The sequence below is a fragment of the Staurois parvus genome, unplaced genomic scaffold (assembly GCF_062004578.1).
Source record: "Staurois parvus isolate SC_StPar_1 unplaced genomic scaffold, SC_StPar_1.0 ptg000717l, whole genome shotgun sequence".
NCBI lineage: Eukaryota > Metazoa > Chordata > Amphibia > Anura > Ranidae > Staurois > Staurois parvus.
The window spans coordinates 2,948,783-2,960,000 of NW_028318513.1; the positions used below are offsets into that span (position 1 = coordinate 2,948,783).

Sequence of the window (11,218 nt, forward strand, 5' to 3'; positions counted from 1 at the left end):
AATACTCCCCATACACATCAATATTATGTATAGGCCATGGAATTTTGAGTTATGGCATAAGGGTTTGGTAGTGAGGACCTTATCCCATTTAAGGATCTGGCAGGAGCAGCCCAGTTCCAATATGAAACACAAAATGTTTTGTCAGTTGTATACATTGTTAGCTTAAGATATACTACCACTTTAGTAATGTTTGTCCAAGGTGATCCAACATTTATTAGATTGTGCTTTATACCTTGTTGCATTAATAATTATTAATGATTAAAATAAAATGTTTGTGCATGGTCACAGATGGCTGTGATTTCTGTGTTCAGTAAGAACAAATTATTTTAAAGAAAACCCTTTCCCCTGCTGAATTGACCATGTTTTTGAATTTATGAAGAAAGATGTTTTAGAAGAACCTCCCAGGGGTCTCTTATCAGGTTTAAATCTTTGCACTCTTCCCCCTGCAACTCTTCATGACACAAAGCATGCCAAAACAGCTTCCTTTTGCCTATGCATTAGCAATCTGTTTTACCTTTTTGACATCTTTCACACATAAAACCGTAAGAGAGAAATAAAATATACGTCTCTAGGTGAAAATAAAGCTTTGCCTTCCTCCTGATCTATAGGATATAAAGTAAAGCTCTGGCTTTGATAGTGGCTTTTCCTTATTCTAGAGTTGCCTTTCTATGCATGAAGACGATGAAGATGGATTAGGGAGAATTGGCCTTATCCTCCTAGGGGCTTTTTTCACCCTGTCTTATTGTATATGCTTTCCATTTTTATCTTGTTTAGGTTTTTCTTTTAAATTTTAGCTTTTTTTTCTCCTGTTTATTAATAATTTGTGTTCTTTTTATTTCTAGTAGAAAATTTGCACATTTCATTGTGTTATGTAGTTGACAATGTGTTTACAGTGCAATTTCCATTTAATTTTCTCCGGCATGTAATTACTAATTTGCATACACATTATCTATTTTCTCGGTCACTCTCCATTTTATGTTAGCATTTAGGATCATTATTTTCCCCACTACCCTCATGTAGTTGAAAAGAAATGTTTCCATAACAGTACAGGGTATTTTCAGATTATTTGTAAAAAAAAAACCACGTAAATAAAATGTGTTTTTCATCACCTGCCTGGCAGATGAAAACACTATGGATTTAAAAACATATATATTGAGAAGAAAACTGTTTTTATTTCTCTTTATAAAGCACTAAATCCAATGCAGATGTCATTTAGCATTTTATTTTATGTATGCACTTACCTGTACAACAAGGCCATGTGAGTACACAGATAAACTCTAAACTTTAGGCAGCAATATGGCAGTCCATTGTAATTTAAGCAGAATATGAATACATGGATTTGCTGAAGGAGATCAACATTTTCCCAGATACTGTATTAAGAACACAAATTCAAAGTACAAAGGATAAAGCTTTCTTTATTGAATGGCTTATGCCTTTAGTTTATTTTTGTGTTTTCAAAATTACTTTACAACAAAAAATGTTGGCATTTGTGGAGTCATAATAGTTTTCATCTTACGTTGGTAGAGGCTTGTCCAATTGAGGTCAATATTTTTCTGAAATTCTAGATGGATGGATTGGTACATGCTCCTAAATATAAAAAGAGGTTGTACAATTAAACTAGGAAAATGAGCATACAGGTAGAATGTTCACAAACTTTAAAGTAAATACACCCTACACACACAAACCACAAAGTATCACTAACAACAAGACACTTATTGTAACAGACATGCTCATGCTCTTTGCAGGATTAGAGAACTGATAGTTGACATTTTGGGAAAAATACATTTTTGCAAAGAATGGGGGAGTGTAGAGAGGGGACTATGGTGGGGGCATAGAAGAAGGTGTCCAGGAAATAGATGTAGAAAATAAGTTGGGTATGACAAAAAGAAGAGAAAAAAGGTTTGCTGGCACAGTTTAAGTGTTGTGCAGGGCGTAGGGAGTTAAGGAAGTTTTGTGAGAAGGACGGATCTCTAGAAGTCCAGTTGAAAGGGATTTTGAATTGAGGTTAAGTTAGACAGCATGTTCTAGCTGAAGTGTAGGAGTGCAGTGCTCTGTTGAAGTTGGAGGTATTCAAACATCAGAACATGGGTTTCTCCAGCAACTTAGCAACAGTAGCTGCAGCATTGCTCAAGAATGCTTTTCTATTGGGTAGGCAGGAGGAGCGGAGTGATTTAGTACTGGTGCCCTGTGAGGCTACACTCCTCCTGCATAAGTCCCGCGCACACAGCATTACACTGCCACGTGCCTTTTCTGAAAGTGAAGCAGCTCACAAACTGTAAGCCGTATATTAGGAGAGGGGGTTTGTGTGGTGAAGGCCCCTGGACTGGAGGGGGGGGTTGAAGAGGCTGCAGATGAAGAAAGGAGGTTGTTGTGGAGAAGGTCCTGGACTAGAAAAGGGGGGGTTTGTTGTGGACAAGGCCTTGGACTAGGAAAAGAGGGTAGCAGGGGAGGCTGTGGACTAGGAGAGGGGGGTGTGCTGAAGAAAGCTCTGGACTAGGAGAGGTGAGTGTGTGGAGGAGGCCATGGACTAGGAGAGGGGAGTGTGTGAAGGAAGCTGTTGACTAGGAGATAGGGGTATGGCACAGGGTTCCTGGACTAGGAAAGAGGGTGCCTGGAGGCCCTAGACTGGGATAGAGGGTGTCTAGAGGCCCTAGACCAAGAGAGGGGGAGCCTGGAGGCCCCAGGCAAGCAGAAGGGTGCCTGCAGGACCTGCAATAGGAGAGAGAGTGCCTGAAGGCCCTGGTCTAGAAGGGGAGATGCCTGAAGGCCCTACCAGATTCATGGAGAAAGAGTCTGGACCTAAAACCTGGACTGAGGGAGAGCCTGCCTGGGCCCTGAAGGGTGTGCATAGAATCGGAGAGTACAACATACATGGGCACAATTATCAATTGTTGCAAGTAATTCCAAACAGGAGCAGAGAGACAGGTTGTGTGAAAGATATAATAAATACCTGACATCTACTCTTTCATGCTATCCAACCCACATGACAAGTAGGCCATTTTCACATCATATGCAACAAGCTCCATGTTATGGCTGTGTTTACACACATGGGGATACACAGGTGTTCCATGCATCCCCATGCAGGCAATTACATTAAAGTCAGTTGGAATGCAGTGGGTGCACAGATACAGACACTAGTCCCAGTGTGACATCCATGCAGGAGCACAGCCCCAAGTGCATCCAGGGTTTGACTGCGCCCACAATTTAACCACACCCACAATTTGGCTCAGTGCACTGAGTGTGCCACTAAACACCCGAGCCCCGGGTGCAACATGTGTTAGGTAAGCCACTGGGTGGGACAGTGTCTATGATCCAAAAACAGGTGTGACGCAGGGGAGTTTTTTTTTTTTAATAGGCATTATTAAAGTAAACAATATGGTACATTTACTAAAACTGGAGCAATCAGAATCTTGTGCAGCTGTGTATGGTAGCCAATCAGTTTCCAGCTTCAGCATGTTCAAGCTTTGACAATAAAACCTGTAAGCTGATTGGTTACAATGCAGTGATGCACCAGATTTTTGCACTCTCCATTCTTAGTAATTAACCCCCAATGTGTCAATGGGTTATTTATGCACTTTCACTTCTTGGCGAAGTTTTCAGCTGTAAGAGTGCAGAGTAGTGTCACAGAGCCTCATAGTTATTAGATATATTGAAACAACTGCAAGTTACAGTTATTTCATGCTGTTATGCCCACCTAGTGGTTGGAAGACAGTGTGGATAATTTACTAAAGAAGTACAATTCACACTTAACCATGTAAACATCTGTCCACTTTAAACAGCCAGTCATAGGCTGATAAACTTTCTGCTTTTAGGTCACTGGCCCAACTGTGCTGGGTGTCTGGAATACAAAAATAATTGAACAAAATGAAAAATCCTTTGATAAGTAAGGCAATTCCTACATACATATGTATTTCAAGATTGCACTTTTTGCAAATGAAATGTAATTCTGTGGAAAGTCTGAATTCCATATCACTATGCTTTTTCTGTGTTGATTTTCACCCAACAGCTAAAATGTAATACAGGTGAAAGGTAAATATTAATATAAGCTACTATACGAGGCCAGACTTCTTTTCTAGCCTGTGATGGAAAAGAAGTTTTTAGGTATGACAAGAAAAGAAACCACCACCCTGATCTTCACACCTCTGTGCCTGAGCAGCCTGTCATCAGTCCCAAATACCATGGAATGTGGGTTTAGATGTTCCTAAGCTTAGGCAAATGCCAACTTTCAGGAAAGTCAATATTTGCAAAGGAATCCCTGTGAGATCAACCAATACTGTCTGACACCCTATAGTGTCTACCATACATTACTTAAATCCAGGGGCGGACTGACAACTCATGGGGCCCCCAGGCAATAGGGGATCATGGGGCCCCTGTGTCGTTGCCCAAACTCAAAAAAGTCTATGAAAAAGGTACCAGGGGCATCTCATGGGGCCCCCTACTGAACCCGGGTCCTCGGGCAGTGCCGGAGTTTCCAAATGGTCAGTCCGCCCCTGCTTAAATCTAGATATGGTTTGAAAAGATACATATTGTTCTCCCTGTACCTGCATGGGTTTCCTCTGGGTACTCTGGCATCCTCCCACACTGCAAAGACATGCTGGTAGGTAATTGGCTCCTGTCTAAATTGGCTGTAGTATATGTATGTATGAATGCGAGCTAGGGACCTTAGATTGTAAGCTCCACGAGGGCAGGGACTGAAGTAAATGTACATTATTTATGTAAAGCATTGTGTAAATTATCGGCGTTATACAGCTCTGGAAGATCCTAATATCAAAACAACAACATCTTCCTTTTTCTGAACAAAGAACTACAGCACAGGGTACGTTGTTTAGGATGGTGAGAAACTTTACATTTCTTTTGTCTGATCTGGGGAGAATCAAGAGATCCAATAATCCATGCAATCAGGCAAAACACGGATTGCATGATTCATTGCTGATTACACAAATATGTATACATATTTTCATACAAGACATAAACCTGCAATTTGTCTAGAAAAGATGATTTTCACCAAATTTTACTAGATCCTCCTGATTCATGATCTTACACCTTTATTTGTAAACCTTGTTAGAAAAGCAGCCCTTCTGGTGCTTGTTATTTGGATCTCTAACACCTTTGTAGAAAGCTGCATAGAAGCTGTTTGGAGTCCAAGCACTCAGCACTGCTCTGTGTGTACGGATGGTGCAGAAAATTATTCAGTGTGGCTGCACCCAGTGTGAATTTTGTGTGAACCTGTAGCATTAATCCAGGCAGGGAAGATTTTGCAAAAAATATGTTTATGTAATTAATGAATTTCTACATGTATATGTTCTCTTTTTTCTCAGTAACTGATTTTATGGTTGACCATACGGAACAAGAAAAACATACTAGCCCCTCCCTCTTAGTTTATAAGCTCCAAGGAGCAGGGCCCTCCTATCCCTCTTGTATTGAACTGTATTGTTGCTGTATTGTCTCCCTTTATATTGTAAAGCACTGAGCAAACTGTTGGCACTATATAAATCCTGTATAATAATATTACAATACTATATATTCTATGTAGAGGTTAACATCAGAATTATGAGATCCCACTGTTCAGGATAAGCAATCTCTATTGGTCCACCTTTTTTTCTAAATTCTTTTCCAAATCCTGTAAAATCCACATATACACTCACCAGCCACTTTATTAGGTACACCTTGCCAGTGCCAAGAAAATATCCCCCACATCATTACACCACCACAACCAGACTGAACCATTGATACAAGGTAGGATGGATCCATGCTTTCATGTTGTTTACAGCAAATTCTGAACGCAGCAACCAGTCTGCCCATACTCCTCTGACCTCTGACATCAACAAGGCATTTTCATCCACACAATTGCCTCTCGCTGGATATTTTCTCTTTTTCGGACCATTCTCTGTAAATCTAGAGATGGTTGTGCATGAATATCTCAGTAGATCAGCTGTTTTTGAAATATTCAGACCAACCGTCTGGCACCAACAACTGTGCCATGTTCAAAGTCACTTAAATCCCATTTCTTCCCCATTCTAATTCTCAGTTTGAACTTCAGCAAGTCATTTTCACCACATCTACATGCTTAAGTGCATTGAGTTTCTGCCATATGATTCGCTGATTAGCAATTTGTGGCCGGTGAGTGTAAATTTCCAATTTGCATAAAAAGATACATAAGTATTCAAACCGATAAAGCTATACCGCTGGCTAATATCAAGGTATATGTATGAAAACAAAATATTGTTGTTCATGTTTTGTCAAAGAATGTATTTGTTATCTCAAAATAATCCATTGGTTATCAGAAATTTTTTTTTAATTATTTAAACATAATTTGCAAAGTAAAGTCAAGATAGAAAAAATGTAGACAGCAATAAAACAGAAGAAATAAGGAACAGAGGTGTACAGGTAGCTAGTAAGGAAGAGGAAATAAGAGAGGAAAAAGAGTGTAGCAAGAAAGTGGTAAGGAGAAAGAGAATTCCACAGGTTGTGCATATCCTTTGGCATTCTGTCTCCGAAGTTCAAGGGAAACATGTAATTAAGAAATGTTTGCCTTTTGTTGTTAACTAATGTTCTACCAAATATTGCAAGGCTCTCAGAAATTCATTGGATTTATTCATCAAAGGGTATCTAAACTCAGTAGCAAATATGTAATATATTGCAGCTTATCTGTTTTAGATGTGGTAGTTGCATTAGTTTTTTTTTTTCATCCAGTAATTTTGCAAATGACACACTTCTTGTGTCTTCATGTCTACACTTTTTCCCTATTTATTGTATGAAGGAAGCCGTATATGCCACCTAGATCAGGGTTTCCCAACCAGTTTTTCATGAAACCCTAGGGTTCCTCCAGACGTTGCTACGGGTTCCTTAACCACTTCCAGACCGGACACTTTTACCCCCTTCCTGACCAGGGCAATTTTCAGCTTTCAGCGCTATCACACTTTGAATGACAATTGCGCAGTCATGCAACACTGTACCCAAATTAATTTTTTACCATTTTTTTGAGACAGATAAAGCTTTATTTTGGTGGTATTTATTCACCGCTGGGATTTTTATATTTTTTGCTATGTAAATGAAAAAGTCCAAAAATTTTGAACAAAAGTGTTTTTTTTATAAAATTTTGCAAATAAATAATATTTCATCATAAATCTTTGCCAAAATTTATTCTGTTATCTTTTTAGTAAAAAAAAAACAAAAACAAATTAGTTTATAACCAAAAATTATAATTTTTAAACATTTTATTTTACATTTTTATTTTATTTTTTTATATTATTGTTTTTTATAATTTTTTTTTTTTTACATACTGTCACCCTAGCAGTACAGTGTCACCATGGTGACACTGTACTACTTGTGGGGGGTGTGAAGATTTTATTTTATTTTTTTTACACTGATTGCTTTTATACCCATATAGGATGTAAAAGCAATCATTTCTCTTTCTCTCTGTGTGCATTCCTGCACTCATTGAGAAGTACTGAGTGAGCTGTGATTGGTCAGAGCTTGTCACATGGTACAAGGCTGTTGTGAATAGCCTTGTACCATGTGACCTCTCTCATTCACAGATTTCACACGTAGTAAGCAATGATGTCACAAGTGACATCTTGCTTACTACTTTGCATGTGATCACTGATTGGCCAATCAGTGATCACATGATCGGGACCTCGTACAGAGGTCCCGTCCGACGATCGGTGTTTCACTGTGCCCGGAGGACAGAGCGGGCACCGGATCGCGGTGCTGCGCCCTCCCAGGGAGCACGCACAAGCAGGGTGCGGGGAGGCCGTTTATAAACGGCCACCTGACCCTGCACTGCCACCGTCCGGCCGTTTATATGCAACGGCTGGTCGGGAAGTGGATAAACAATGAGCAATTTCTACCTCTCAGATAGGTTCCCACTGAAACCATTGATCTTTTTAGCTATCTGTAAAGGAGTAATTCTTCCCAGTGACTTCATGTGTATTGAGCATTCTTTCCACTCACCATCACACTAATGTATCTTGAGATGTATATTTATAGTAATTTTTAGCATGGGTACCCTGAGGCCGGATAGTTATTCAGGGGTTCCTCTGTGTTGAAAAGGTTGAGAAAGGGTGACCTAGACTAAACTTTTAACATGTCTGCTTTGTTCAGCTGCATTATATGGGGACTGGGAAAAATTGTAGTTTACTGATGTTCACAGGTGGCAAATGACAAGGTCATTTCTGGGAAGGTCAATCACCATATCTAAAATCTGGTAATCTGCAATACATGATTTTTTTTTTTTGGTTCTAATTATTCTATAAAGAGGACATCAAGTCTTCCATATGCCTAATATCATTAAAGGATACGTTCACCTTTTGCACAAAAATAATAAATACACATTTTTTTGCCATACCACCACCCTGATCATTGCTATACACCATACCAGCACCCTCATCACCTCCATACACCATACCAGCACCCTGATCACCACCATACACTATACCAGCACCCTGATTACCACCATACTCCATACCAGCATCCTGATCACCACCATGCCCCAAATCAGCATCCTGATCACCACCATGCCCCATACCAGCATCCTGATCACCCCATATGCCATACCAGCTTTCTAATCACCGCCATACCCCATACTATCATCCTGACCACTGCCATATAACATACCAGCGTCCTGATCATCACCATACCCCATACCAGCATTCTGACCACTGCCATACCCAATACCAGTGTTCTGATTACTGCCATACCCTATACCAGCATCCTCATCACAGCCATACCCCATACCAGCGTCCTGATCACTGCCATATACCATGCCAGCGCCTGACATTTTAAGTTCTCAACTGATCAATTTTCAAATATATATCCCATCATTTGTATACTCTATAGCTTTCACACAGACTAAATAATATACACTGTTTTGGATTATTTTTACCCACAAAATGTAGCATACATTTTGGCCTAAACGTATGAAGAAATATTATTTGTTTGCAAAATTTTATAACAAAAACATAGCCAAAAATTATTATTTTTTTAATTTTTAGAATTTTTTAAATTTATATAGCAAAAATTAAACAACCCAGTGGTGATCAAATACCACCATAAGAAAGCTGTCTTAAAAAAGGATAAAAAAAATTCATATGGTTACAGTGTTGCATGAATGAGTAATTGTCACCCAAAGTGTGATAGTGCTGAAAGCTGAAAATTTGTCTGGACTGGAAGGGGGTGAAAGTGTCTGGACTTGAAGTGATTAAGATGTGGATTTCTTAGAAACCTTGTGATATCTTTAGCCACCTGCCTCCAACAAAGGCATAAGGTGTTTTCCCACATACTGGCACAAGACAGTCACCCAATGGTACTATACAGTATTTTATAAATTATGTCTGTGTTGATAGGAGTAGGCAGAGAAGAAAGTGGATGGTAATGGCACTGGCTTCTTAGGAGAATAATAGCAATCCTAACAGGTTTTCTCAAGCCAATTGCTCATCATTCTGACATCTGCCAGCCAATGTAGTCTACAAGTGCCCAATAACACGAGGTTGCCATTTGATTCAGATGAAAGATGATCAGATCAGCTGACTGTCAGGTCATGTTTATGGGTTTCTTCTTTTTTATTATTTAAAAATGTATTGGTTTTTCAGATTAACAAATTATACATAGAAAACATAATCACCATATCAAAAATAGAAAACTTCAATCTTTTCATCTATGTCCCCCCCTCCCAAACCCTCCCTTCCTACCTATTCTCTCTCCCCCCCCCCCACCCCTCAAACCCCCCCCCCCCCCCCCCACGACTCTGCAATTTCCTATTCCTTTCTAAGAGACACATCTCTACAAAAGAAAGAGCAAGTAGATAGAGACCTTATTGTTCTATATTAATCCCCCATCAGCTCCAGATTTAACTTTCATTTTTTAAATTCATCCCATTTGCTCCATCTTATATGGTGACTCTCCATCTTATCTTCATTCATATGGTAAAGTTCCTGCAATCTACATATTTGATCTACCCTGTCCACCCAATCTTTTATTTCCGGCACCTCCTGTCTCCTCCAAAACTTGGGTATCAATTCCTTTGCTGCATTCAAATAATACAATAAACCAGATTTTTTTATATTTTTTATATTTTTTGACTGAAAGCTTGGTACTGTGAAAAAGGCAAGTCTGTGGGTCTTTTATTACTTCTACCTCTGAGATTTTTTTAATCAAACTTACTATTTTCCCCCAATACTCTTGGATTTTAGGACATTCCCACCATATATGATACATTGTATCTCTACCTCCACATCCATGCCAACACAAAGGTGAATTATCCCCACTTAACCTATGTGCCACACTCGGTTATGGGTTTCTTCTGGTAGAAAAGTTATGCTAGTACCCACGTTCTTTTTCAAGGATCATTCTAGTGATATCAAGTACAGGGCAGGTAGAGAAATGTTTACCCACACTGTAGTAATGCACCTGATTCTGCTGACTAAATATATTTAGGATGGTGAATATGTTACAGCAATATTAATTTTTCCAGCATTATTGTTATATTATAAAGTGACAGGGGCTAAACAACAATAATGTCATCCAAATCTTTAGTGAGTTACCCAAACACACTTTATTCAGAATTATGTCCATGTAAGCATATGATATTACAAACTAAACGGGGATGGGCGCAGGCAACATGAATGTCAGTGATGATCACAAAACAGAAGCAAAAATAATAGCATAACAATATAGATGGCAGCAGCATTTTTTCTTCTTTAAGTGAGCCCTTGAATATCTTCAAGAGGTAAAATTGAAATACATTATAAACAACAGTAATGCAAGCTTTAATATAGTAGATTTTTTTTGGTGTGCACCTACCATTTGGCATTGTTTTTCATATCAAGGGCATGCATGCTAAGTAATAAGTGCAACAAATACAGGTACTTATTGCCCCTCAAAGAGGTTAGTTTTTATCTTCCTCTCTTAACAGTGATTGCCATCTTTGTTCAAAAAATTATCCAAGCCCAGTATCTACTTCCAAACTAAAGATGGTTGCTAATGGATGACATAATCATGTGATAGTGGTGCTAAACATAGCACAAGACCCTGCAAACACCATTTTACATTTTCTGTAGGATCTACAATAACCCTAAACATTCAGATATGATACAGTTTGTAACTTTAAGTACAAGCCAAGGCAAACCATTAAGTACACCATAATACCCATGCATTATGTGTTCCAGGAGAGGAAAAAGCAGCCTTTGCTCCAGGGAGAGAAAGTGCAACTTTAAAACAC

The 11,218-nt window shown here is 39.0% G+C and overlaps 1 long non-coding RNA gene across 1 annotated transcript in view; it reads right to left on the minus strand.

The window, feature by feature from the left end:
• Window positions 1–1,388: 1,388 nt before the first annotated feature.
• Window positions 1,389–11,218, minus strand: part of LOC149445591 (uncharacterized) — a 52,726-nt gene continuing 42,896 nt past the window's right edge. Inside the window, exons 3-4 of the long non-coding RNA XR_016306385.1 lie at window positions 3,752–3,838; window positions 1,389–1,587 (exon numbers count right to left, since the gene is read on the minus strand). This is a non-coding gene — a long non-coding RNA (uncharacterized LOC149445591). The remainder of the gene's footprint in view (window positions 1,588–3,751; window positions 3,839–11,218) is intronic.